The sequence below is a fragment of the Melopsittacus undulatus genome, chromosome 1 (genome assembly GCF_012275295.1).
Source record: "Melopsittacus undulatus isolate bMelUnd1 chromosome 1, bMelUnd1.mat.Z, whole genome shotgun sequence".
Lineage (NCBI taxonomy): Eukaryota > Metazoa > Chordata > Aves > Psittaciformes > Psittaculidae > Melopsittacus > Melopsittacus undulatus.
The window spans coordinates 146297324-146309816 of NC_047527.1; positions in this window are offsets into that span (position 1 = coordinate 146297324).

A 12493-nucleotide genomic window follows, 5' to 3' on the forward strand; every position below is an offset into this window, starting at 1 on the left:
TTGCATCCAAACCGGGCACAGATAGAAATGATAAGAGATTGCAACACCATAATTCTCCTAAACAACTGTAGCTACCAGTCCTTATTTGGGCTACCCAATGTAAAAGTAGTCAGCCTTCCCTTATATCCACTCCTTATTTCACATTATGGAAGTATGCCTTAACTCAATTTTCCATGTGAATCCCTATGTGTTACTCAAACTAAAACAAGGACACACGGAGGGTGTCTATATATGCAAATTCAACACTTTCAGGACTTTCAGCATGTAAATGAATTGCCACAGAATAGCTTGTTTCCATCAAAATGATGAACTCTCAGTCAGCCTCCAGACTGGTCTGGTTATATCCAAACTACCTATCAGGAGCAATCCTTGGCCTCTGCTACCTCTCAAACCATGTTTGGGAGAAGACTAGCCAGCCTTGCCTCAAACTATTGGTATAATGAATAGCACAGATGATCTAGCACATGTGCAGGGAACACCCCCTGAATAACTGACCAATATGGACATGATCATACCTATTTCTCAGTATCTCAAAGTAAGCTGTTTTGTTTCTAACTCACATCAGCGTGCACACGTTCAATAACTAAAGTATCTCGGTAGGCAGATTTTCCTTTCTAGCAATGAAAAGAAAGCCAAGCCCATCATCAGTTATTTTCTCCCAGCACTTTCAGACAATAAAGGCTCAAAGTATAATCCTAATGATTATAAGCACTTCATTACTTGTTGCTTCTCTATGACTCCAGAGATAGGCCATTGAAATCATTAACCTGCACTTGCCACATGAAAACTTGGCCCAATGGCAAAGCTGTCATCAACAAAAATGGGAAAAGGAATTTTCTGTCACGTACTTTGAGGTTGTGTCCCCAAAGTGTTTTAATCACACAGTAGATGGTTGGTTTTATTTAAAACAAAATAAGTCATAATGCTTTAAAAAAAATCTATCACATTTTACTCAGCACTGCATAGCTAAATAATAAAGAAGTATGTAGCAAAGGCTGGGCAATTCAGTACAATTAATCTAACCTATATCCCAGAGATACTGCAACTGTGCTGAAACAAATCCCACATGGCATGGCCAGAAAGCCTTTTTCCATTTATCATATCTTTAACTTCCAAAATTCTTCTCAAGTAGATGTTTTCCTCAGCATGTTGGAGACTGATCAAATGTGACTGAGCAGAAGAACAGGTTCTGGAGACCAGAGAGGTCATGCAGTGCCTGACTTCCCAGCAATGGCATCTTGATTTTCTAATGAGGAGGAGCCAATGTAAATGCCCCTGAGGAAGGCCCTATAGCACTTTGGCTGATGTAGCAATGTACTATATCGAACTCTGAGAGTTGGGCAAGTAATGTGGTGATGGAGGACTGGATCTGTAAAGCAAAGCAGTCAGTACAGAGGCCCTGACATCCTCATTGCCTGTGTCTGGGCATTTTAGCTCAGACTGCCTCCCTTGTGATCCTATGGACTGAATGTCCATTACTGGTTAAGGTGCGGTATGTATGGCCCTGGAACACACCTTTCAGTTTAGCTCCATCTGGAAGAAACACAGGTTATGCACCCCAAGGCCACGGCACAAAGAGGATCACCTTCAAAACCATACTCCTGATCCATACCAACATGCTTTCACAGATGGATTTTGTTTACACTCTTCCTTATTTCCCTTTCTCTTTGCCAATACCCTTGACCGCAATCTGCTGTTTCTAGAGAAAAGAAACAACAATAAAATTTTTGAATTCCTAGGAAGTTTTAATCTGTGGAAGGCAAGATGGGACCTGGATCCCAGCTTCAGTCTTTGAGGTTTCCAGACTGTGCTGACCCCAAACCCAGAACATAAACAAACCCAGTCTTTAACGGGTTACCCAGAAAACCACTTGATATGAAAATGGCAGTGGGATGAGAATACCAAACACTTCCCAGTGATACTGCAAGATAACCTAGATGAAGTAAAACCATGGGTAGTACAATACATACGTAAGGCCTGCAAGGAAAAGAATTGGGTGCTCCTACTGGTGAAGGGAAAGTTACTTCATCCACAAACCAAATAATCAAGGGCTGGCATCACATTTTATGTGCTGTCAAAACACAGCTACAAAAAGGGGTTGAGAGGGGTCACCTAAATGCTCTGAGCCTTTTCTTCCTTCCTATGGATAACATGATCCCCAGCACACCTCAAGATATCTGTTTTATCTCAAGTCCCTGGTATTTGCTTCTTGATCTCCCAGAAGCTTTGATGGCAGTACTCCCTTTCTGTGCAGATGGATGAGCAATTCTCCAAGCATTTCAGTAAACCTTCCAGAGGTAATTAAGATATAGCTGTCTCCACAGCTTCCTCTTCTCCAAACTCAGGTTCAGACCTTAAAATCCCCACGTGACTTGTCAGTGAGAGGATGAGAACCTCTAATCAATTCCGTATGCACACTCCCACCTCCATCAGACCTCCCCAGCTACCAGCATGGGATATCCTGCACTACTGGTAAGAACACAATATCCTGGTGTAATAGAAAGCATAACATAAAACAGCTCAGGGGTATAATGAGAGGGATATATGAGAATAAAGTGTCTGTCTCTTGCCATTTTTTTCCTTCTAAAATGGGTCAGATTAGGTAGGCTACTTCACATTCTCCATCACCCCATCTTCAAAAGCAGTTCCCCAAAGTACAAGCTCCTCGTCATTTGATTTTATGCATCACTTCCTTTCCCAGCCGCTTCTGCAGAACTAGAGACCCAATTCATTTAAAAAATGAGACCCAGCACAAGAGCATAAACTTCTCCAGACCTGCTTCCTTCCTGACTTCCCCTGCTTATTTGATTGTAAAAGAACTGATGCAGCAGTTTTCAAAGAGGCAACTGAGGACCACAGTTTCTATTCCCAGTCTGTGGGAGTGGGAAAAGTGACTTTGGCATAAATACATGCAACTCGATACTTTACATATATTTTAAACCAGCTCCTTTTTCTTTAAAACTAATTTTCTCTGAAGACAGAAATTTATCGGCAGTGACTCAAGCTTCCTCAAGGTTTTATCAGTTTAAACTTCAATAATGTTCTTCCTTCATGTATTCATGCTACATTGCCTAGCTCTCTTTCACCCAGCGAGCACTAGCTCATGCAAACTGATACTTGGCTTTTCTGGTTTATTTGGGTGACTGGGTGCTTTTTCATTATATGCCTTGTTCAATCTATTAATTTGAGGCAAGGGTCTTGCTGGAATTGCAGACAAGTCTGCAAATGGATGAGCACTTAAAAATCTTGCCTGTTTTCTATGTGGTTGCAGCAGAATGAAAATAAATGGCTGGGCCTCTCAGCAGTGGAACTACTGGAGACTGCTTCTCTACAAATGATTTTGTGCTCTCCCTTTGTTGCCTGTCATCTGCAATACCTTCTTGTGCCCTCCAACTGGATCAGAGGCAGCCGGTATGCATGTTAATTGGCCATGTGGGCTGATGGCAACAGAGCAGATAGCTGCTGAGGCTGCAGCCTCTCATCTCTGCCTACCACCAGGTTTCACAAGGTCCTTGCTTTTCCATGGAATCTGATTAAAATTATTTAATAGGGACAAGGCATTATAGGCGGAGTGACTGCATGAATCTTGCTTTCAGACTAAAAAATCAGGAGCTGGCAAGAAGCTGCGACTGCCTGACTTGGAACAATTGAAATGTGCCCTTGATGTCCTTGCTAGTGCCTCAGGAATAATGACAGGTTTAGAGAGCGCAGCTCCATGACCTTATTTGAATTGGAGCACACGGAATGCTCTCTCGAGGCTTTAAGTTTAAAGAGACTATATCAGGACATCAGTGTGGTCCAAGGTTACCAAAGTTGTTATGGATAATGGGAGAGGCATATACGCTCCACGATCCCGATGTTTGTCATTCACAGATCTGGTCCTGACCTTTGTTTTTTATCTCTGCATCTCATCCCTGAAGCTAACATAAAGTGCAACAGAAGCCAGACCTACTTGAACAAGCCCACACAGAAGTCAGAGGGCTTCCCTGCAGAGTCAGCTGCTGCCTTACATGAACTTCCCTTGGGAAAGGAAACCAAGAAGGTCATGTTTCATGTGCAGTGTTCATGCAGAACAAGAAGATTGACCATACACTAATGCCAGGCTTATCCGTGTATAGAGAAGGCAGCAAGGCTAAAACAAGAATTGCAATGAAAAAGTCTCAAAACCACAACGGGAACACATCACTGCCTTTCTGAGAGACTTGTGCAGCTGATGAGTGCAAAAAGCTAAAAAATCTTTCCCAAAGGAAGTAAATTCCTCTTGGTGGCCTGAAAAATTAGATGCTGAAGTAGGAGGCAGAGCTTCATAAGCTGTGAGCCTACCTGAGCCCAGCCTTCCCTCTGTAAAATGGGAATAACCAGTACCATAAATAGCTAAAGTTGCAAGAATAACAACTCAATAACAACATGGTGCTTTACAGCCAGAGCAGGCTTTAGGAATGCTAAATATTATTAAAATCTTGACCTTTCACCATGATTTGGGTTTTGTATATCTAAGAGGGTGTTTGCTGTCTGAGGGAAGAGCTGCACTCCCGTTTCTTAAGCAAAGCTTCATCCCTGAATTAGAAAGGTGGCAAAGCCGATGAGATGCAGCATTGGCATTACTGCTCTGTTTACACTTAATTACTGGTGTGGTGATGGGAGCTGTATAAATCTATCCAGTCCAGTAAAGAATTGTTACCACAGGCTGGTTAACCACTACATTAATATGAACATCTGACACTTTATTTTCTAGAAGGGATTAATATCAGGGTAAAAGCTTGGGGGAGGCCACTGTTTGCTTGCATGGGGCAAGTGGGGGGAACAGAGCCTGTGAGCAGCAAACCCCACAGTTTCAGCTGGTATAGCTGCTTCAGCCCTCCCCTTTCGCCCATCATGTGGAGCACACTTACAGTTACTCAGAGCCCAGTGTGAAGGAGGGCAATGAGCTCAGATTCTGCTGCATAATGGTTGCATATGTGCCCACAGGCAGGTCCAAAGCAGACAAATAATTCACCACTGCTAGTAATCAGTGTGGAATGATGTATTTGCTTTCTTTCCATTTTAAAACTAAAATCAAGCCTGAGCTTTTTTAATAGCAGCATTTATCTAGGAAAGGCATTTGTTTACTTTAGTGCCTGTAGAATTTGTCAGAAGGACAGTCTGGGAAATAGAAAGCCCTGGCTTATTCACAGAACAAGTAGAACAAGTCCTGCAAGCTCTCTTCCAATGTTTCACCAATATATGCCTCTACTCAAAGCTGGCAGATCAGACTTCATATTCAACACAGCACAGACCTTTTCTTTAAGGTTAAGAATTAAATACTGCAATGTCTTCATAAATCTGGGTCTAATATAGATAACTACCTCCCACCCAAATAGCAACAGCATTTCTCCAGGCACCAGTTTTGTTGGGGACAGGGCCAGGACATTGGGAAACTTGTGCTGCTGACACTTGCCCAGAAGAGCGGAGATCGCCTGCCATCTCCTGCAGGTCCCATAGCCCACAATTGACAGCAATGTTATTTTACCAAAGCTGTGCTTTTCTCCTCAGTGCCTATCATTGCTGTGGAGCTCATTGATGGAGGATCTTGTGATGTATGTCAGCAAGGCATAAAGAGCTCAAGTTCACTGAGGGCTGTTAAATACAGGGACACAAGTACAATCATTGTCTCAGGGAACATCTAACACCACAGCAGCCATTGGGTTTGGGTGGGATAGCGAAGGAAAGGTGTCATGGAAGCACTGATTTTAGTTTGACACAGTACAACTGCTCTCTGAACTAATACTGGCAAGCAAAAGTGGAAGTCCTTAGGCGCTGATCCCCAGCTTTCCAGGTGTTTATATATACAGAACAGCTCTTCTTCCTCTGGGGAGGGAGCAGCCCTCATCTGCCACAACCAGAGCTAGTTTTGAACAGCAGAGAGGGATCTTTCCCAGGGTCAGCTCAGGAGCTGCTCTCTCCCTGAGCTCATGGAGTGGGAGACACACTCTGTCCAGCTATAGAAAATGCCTGTTGAGTGACAGGGGGCTGGGGGCTGCCAGATCCCTGGGATATCTATTAGAGGTGGGTGAGAATTTGGGCTGAGTTCCCCTGATTTGGCTCCGATATCAGGCTGCCACCCACATGCCTTTGGCTCTTGGCTGTGTAAATCATTCCCACATGACACAAACCTACCTGGGATCTGTATGCGTGGGACTGGACTGGCCCAGAGGAACAGGAGGGGAAGAGACAATATTTGTGCCTAATGTTATGGGGAAAGTCTCTAAAGCTTGACCCCGTGTTAAGTAACACTTCATTTCACTAGGAGCTTCCCTGATCTCCAAGGCATTACTCATGGAGGAGGGACTTACCTACTATGAGTAAAAGCTTTGGAATCTGGTGCTTAATGTGGAGCACTACTTTAGCAATCTTGAATATGTAAAACTCTGCTTTGTACAATGTATGCATGGTATTAGGAAAACACTGCATAACAAAAGAGCAAAGTAAGGAAAGCAATGGCAGTACTTCAGTCTACCTTCGAGCTTGCCCAGGTTAACAAAGCCCTATCGATTTACACAACTGTAGAACAAGCTCTTGATCTTATTTTCCAACAAATCACAGTAACAAGATGCTGACAAGTTATTTAAGGAATGTTCTCCTCTAAGAGCTTATCAAACCTGTCCGTAAGTACATCCACGTGCAGAGGCATTGCAATCTTGGAGAGCACTAAAGAGACCGGCCTCCATAAGCACACATATGGTTTCCACAGATCATAGCAGTGTGTCACAAAAGACAAGGATACTTGGAACCGTTAACACTTGCTGCCTGGCCTTTCTTCATCCCAAGCAGCAGATTCCTCAGAATAACTTACCACAGAGGCAGAAAGGAGACAGCATTTTATCTCTGAAGACTTGCTGTGCTGCAGAAGAGCAGAGCGTGTAGCAAGAGAGCTCATTTTCTGCTCTGCACTGCCGGGTATGCCCAGTGGTCCATCCGGTCTGCTGGTACCACTACAAAAGAAGAGATCAAACTCATCAGATGACAGCCTCATGAATTATGCTTGTAACTGATCTGAGGTGTGGGCAGAGTTGTAATGAGAAGGAACAACGTTTGTTTAATCTTGAAAGAAAGAAAGAGGGGGCAAAAACCCACCAAATTCTTAGTTACTTTTGCTGGAATAGAATTGGGTTCAATGACTATGCAGCCTAAAGGTAAGTAAGTGTTGAAATTAACTCATGCAATACATCACAAAAATACACTAAGGTTCTTTGACTGCTTTAATTTCATATATGGCTTGCAGCTCACAATCTACAATGAGATGTGAGAATGTGATCAAAAGAGCTGAGAAACTAGTAAAAACACCCAAGTTACTTTAATGAGCAAATTCTGCAGTCTACATCATATTATCTCACTAACTCCACTCAAAATGAAACAACATCCAGTCTGAATACCTGCTCAGTTCCTGCCCTATGCAGAGGTGTCAACAGGAAGGCACAAGCTGATTTTTATGGTGTGAATCAAACCATCACTTCTTAAGTTTCAGCAGTGTGTTGGTCCCATAGATGATATAAAATAAAGACCATCCCTGCCCTAAGGGATTTGCAGTCTAAAAAAAGACCAAAGCAAAGCATTTGTCTCTTGCAAAGTGATTTTGTTTGTTCTCTGAGTTTGGAGGTGGGCACAATTGTCATGCAAATGTTAGCGTTCTGCAAGAAGCTTAGTACAGGCTGCACTGATGCTGCCGCTGCTGCTTCAATTCTTCCATAAATTGGTTTGTCCAAGAAAAAGAGATAATCAAAAATATCCTTTCCAGTCTGTTCAGACATTTTGAACTTGAATTGCTTTAATTTATTGGTTACGAATGATTTTTATTTCTACACCTCTTTTAATATTGTTCCTACAGAAACTATTTTATGGACAAAATGTGTCACTCCCAGAAGTGATTCTTTCTACATTTTTGTCTACTGAAAAAAATACTATACTGAAGGAAAAAAATCTAAAGCTGAAAATGGCCAACAACCTGCTCTTCAGTAAGCTCTGCCATACTAACCACAACTAATCATTTCAAGAAATAGTGCTCATTGTAAACAAACCCACAGCAAAGCAAAGGGCTGGACTAATGGTCAAATCGGGTCATCCACAGGACTCTGATTTAGCATTCCAGGTCATACTTGGGTCCGTGACCACCTGCTTTGGTCACTGGAAATGAATGCAGTTGGACTTGGCCAGTCACTCTGCCAAACATTTGCTAAAGGATGCACATGAGGGCTCTTGTTAGCTGCTATTTGCTGTTCAGGCTTTAGTTAATGTAAATTATTGCTGAGCTTAAAGTCTTGCTGTCAGTAGTAGCAGTAGTGGCAAAGGTCCTTAGGTAAAGAAATACAATTTCTTCTCTCTATTGCCACAGGGCTTTCTGATGTACAACAGCTTGAGAGCATGTTGATAATCTACAATTCATAACGCTTCCTACACAGACAAGGGAAGAAAATGTAACAAGGCTTTAGTGGAGTCTGCAGGCTTTGAGTTGGAAACCTGGTGTCCTGGTCATATCTCTGCCAATGACTTGTTCTGTATTCTTCAGCAAAGGGCATAACCTCTGACCCTGCACTTCCTTTTCCTTTAGATAATGATATCTACCCTCACTTTAGAAAATATGTTAAAATATACAGGTAAGATGGATTGGATCATTACAGGGCAAGCACACAAACAAATACGTACACACCCAGAGCCGTAGCGATACATAAAATGCAGACGCTCCCATGCACAGAAATGTACTGATAACCTTAGGTTAACAACTGAAGTCTGGGTGGTACTGCTGGTATTCACAGAGCACACACTGGAATAGCTGTGCAGGTCTGCACAGGCAGCCAGAGAGCCCTTTTTGCACCATGCATGGCATGTATGTTCCTGGGCACACTGAGCCGTTTGGGATAACTGGCTACTGCCAGGATGCTGCCGAGTGAGCAATGCATAGAGCTATTCTCTAGTGTCAGAGGAAAGGGTCTATAGCCACAGCAGAGAAAAAGGGAAAACTGTCCTACTTTCTAGAGAGATGGGATTTTTATTTACTTATTTATCATAGCTGCTATCTCCTTTAAAGCCCTTATGCAATTAGCAGGAGCCTTGCTAGACTAAACGCGGTGCGGCTGGTGGCCAGGTTCCAGAAGTGTCTTGTTCCACACTCTGCAGCAGTGAGTGGCCAGATTTCTTCCATGCAGTTTTAAATTGCTGTGTTTGGAAAAGCAGAAATGAAAAGTCCTGGGAGGAGAAAGGAAACAAAAGGAAAACCACTTATGGAGAATATCGATTTCCCTGATTTTAAGTGCAATTTTAGAAGCAATCTGAAAATAGTTCATTCCAGATGGGCCCACACTTCGTAGTTTTTGCAGATTCCTCCCACAGGATATAGGTTATTAATATTGTTTTATCAGAAACAAATCTCACAGGCATATTGTATCCTGAGTACATGGCACTGCAGCTAGCTCTGATGAGAGCTTTACCCAAGCAATAACCCCTTCACTGTCTGACAGACATCTCACAGCTTCAAGTCTTACAGCAGCTCACATGTGGTACACAACTGAGTCTTGTTTCATGTATTGCTTGCTGTATCACCTACACACTGAAGTTAAACTATTCTTCTTGAAAAGAAATAGCTCTAATGATACTCCTGCTCTCTCTGTGAACTGAGCCCTTCTTCCAGACTTCATGCAGTCTCCAGTCTGATGATGGTTGCTTCAAATCCTCCTTGCCAAGCCAGTTAGCACAGACTGAACAACACTCATCAAATTACTTTCATCTGGTTAGAGTCATAAGCTGAATGTTACTGCATCCCAGAAGGAAGAGGCATATGATACTTTGGCTCCTCAGTCTGCCTGGTCTTTGCCCAGATTTCAGTTCAGTCCCATGTAAACAGGGCTGTTTGTGAACAGAAGCAGTAACATGTAACTTTGGACCTATCCTACCTCATAATCAGGTCTCAAGTTCAGAAGTTATTCAGAAGCTGTTTGTAGCAGTTCTGTAAAATCAAAACAAAACCAAAAGCACCCAAACAACAATCGAGGCCTGAACTCAAGCACCTCAGCATGCTTTTGGCTATTCCATAACCAGACAAATCAGTCTAATTTCTCATTGTGTATATTCAAACAGGAAGCTACTCTGCAAGCTACAAGGTTGCATCTGACCCTGAATAAAACTGCTGCTTTATCAGGTAATGCAATCCTAAGCAGACTTATAGGAGTCATAAAGTTTATTTCATATGCAGGCAAATAACTTTATCACTGTCTAACTTGCTTTGTTGCTTTGTCTTTCAACACATTAGACATTACGGGATCTTCCTAAGGTTCTCCTCCAGTAGCACCTCCTCCCTGCTACTACTAATCCTTCAGGCATTGCTTCTTGTTTGGTGACTCCCAGTTACCAAAAATAAAAGGTCCTTCTGACCTGGTTTCTGAGAAGAATCAGTCTTGTTACATACTTGAAAGTGTCCACAGAGAGACAGAAATATTCTGCAACGAAAAAGATTTCCACTGAACTCCTCCTCTTCAAACAGCAAAGACCAGAATAATTTACTAGATTTAACTCTTACAGGATTCCTACATATTTATTTAATGAAACAGAAATTTATAGGGAATCAGATTCCATCTGCACATCTATCCTTGGAACTGCTCCTTCTCCTGTTCTCAAGACAGCAATGAATTTTACTGATTTTTCAGAATTGCTCAACAAATGTTTGTAATGGTTGAGAAATGTTCCATTCCCAAAAGCTGTTCGAAGCAAAGGCTCCTCTGCATTTCTTGATGCCTGGTACTCTGTATCTGGCCAGTGTGACTCAGCGCGGGAACGTGGCTTCTGGTTCCCTGAATGGATGACTCAATCTGTATGTACGAGAACAGTGCCTGAAGAGAACACATCACGTCGCGTGTAGGCAAAGATAAGGAGGGAGATCTCTGAGAGTTAAGTACGCTTCAGCAATAAGAAAGATGCTCTGGAAATATTATTGACTTTTTCTCTATACGAATATAAACAGTCTGTGATTTTGAGGAAAAAAAAATGATAGTGATCAAATTCACCAACAGTTTTTATACTTACCCCTTTTTGGCATAAAATAATTTCCTGTTTTGTTTTGGGTTTTTTTAAGATGAGTTTAATTAATGGATTAGTATTTGTACCTAGAGAAATAAAGCTCAAACATTCCTGTGCACAAATGTGATAACTAGTTGAGTTGCTTAATGCACTGTAAGGAGAAATCAGATGGCGGACATGGTACAACGAAAACAAGTAGACAATTTATACACAGTAATTCATAAGAAGGCCGGTGAGATAGATTTAGCAAACATGCTTTCCAAAATCCAAGCAAACATTCCAAACAACATCAGGTCGAATACTAAGCCCACAATCTCCAAGAGATGGGATGACTGCAGGAGAGCACAGGCATCTGCAGTGTGCTGGTCCTTTGCGTACAGAGGCTTTTCCACTAAACATCTCAACTGAGAATACATCTCACTCTTCAAACAGCTCACTTGAGGGTTTCTGTCTTTGTAAAACATGCAAGAAAGCTTTACCATTCCCCAGCCTCTCACTCCAGGAGGAACAGTTATGGAAGCATGGGTTTAAGTCCGTAGAAATGCCAGACCAACATCTGCTGTATTTCAATACTTCAGCAATAAGGTTTTATAGATGCTGGAAAATGTAGACACACACACACACATACAGAGGATTAAAGCTAGTATTTTTCAGTCCAATGTGACTATAATTAGAAGGAGTTCTGCATCTTACCCTACTCACTGCCTAGGTGGTTGTAACCTCCTAGTTATTACCTAGAGACCAGGGGAAAAGGAATGTGAAGAAGGAATCCAATGAAAACCGGGCTGCCTCTTAGGCAGAGCCCATCTCTTACACAAACATGGAGTAGCCTGGAGAACACCCTGATCGCAGTGATCGCTTGCTCCAGGCAGAAGAGCCCAATGTCTAAAGAATATGGCTAGGAGGCCAAACAGGTGGACTGCTAAACACCAGTCACTCTGCTTGCAACCACCACTGCAAGCAAAACATTGTGGGCCACATTTGCTGAAGTGTATGGGTGCCATGGGGTTCTAATAGCCTATATGAAGTTGGCCTCTTGCCTTCCCAGGGCAGAATGTACCCATCTGCAGAGCCAGGCATTTACCTCACAAGTGTTTTGTGAAAACTTAAGGATGATGCTTGAGACCCTGACCTGAAAACTGCTCCCAGGGAATCATTTTAGTTCATTACCAGGCCTGAATTTTTAAATAACAAAAAAGCAGCCTCGGTCACTTGATTAAAAGGTGATTGCATACCAGCACAGACCAATAATTTGCTTCCCAGAAGCCAAGCCATATGAATTAGGAATAAAGAGTGCCTATGGCTCTTGTGCAAGACTTGCCAATAGCCCTGCTCACCCCATCAATGAAATATGGTCCTTACCTGGCTTCTTGCTGAACAGGTTGTGATGAGGCAAACACATCTGTTGAGTGGTCCTGCTCTGAACTGCAGAGCTCCAGGATGACAGAGA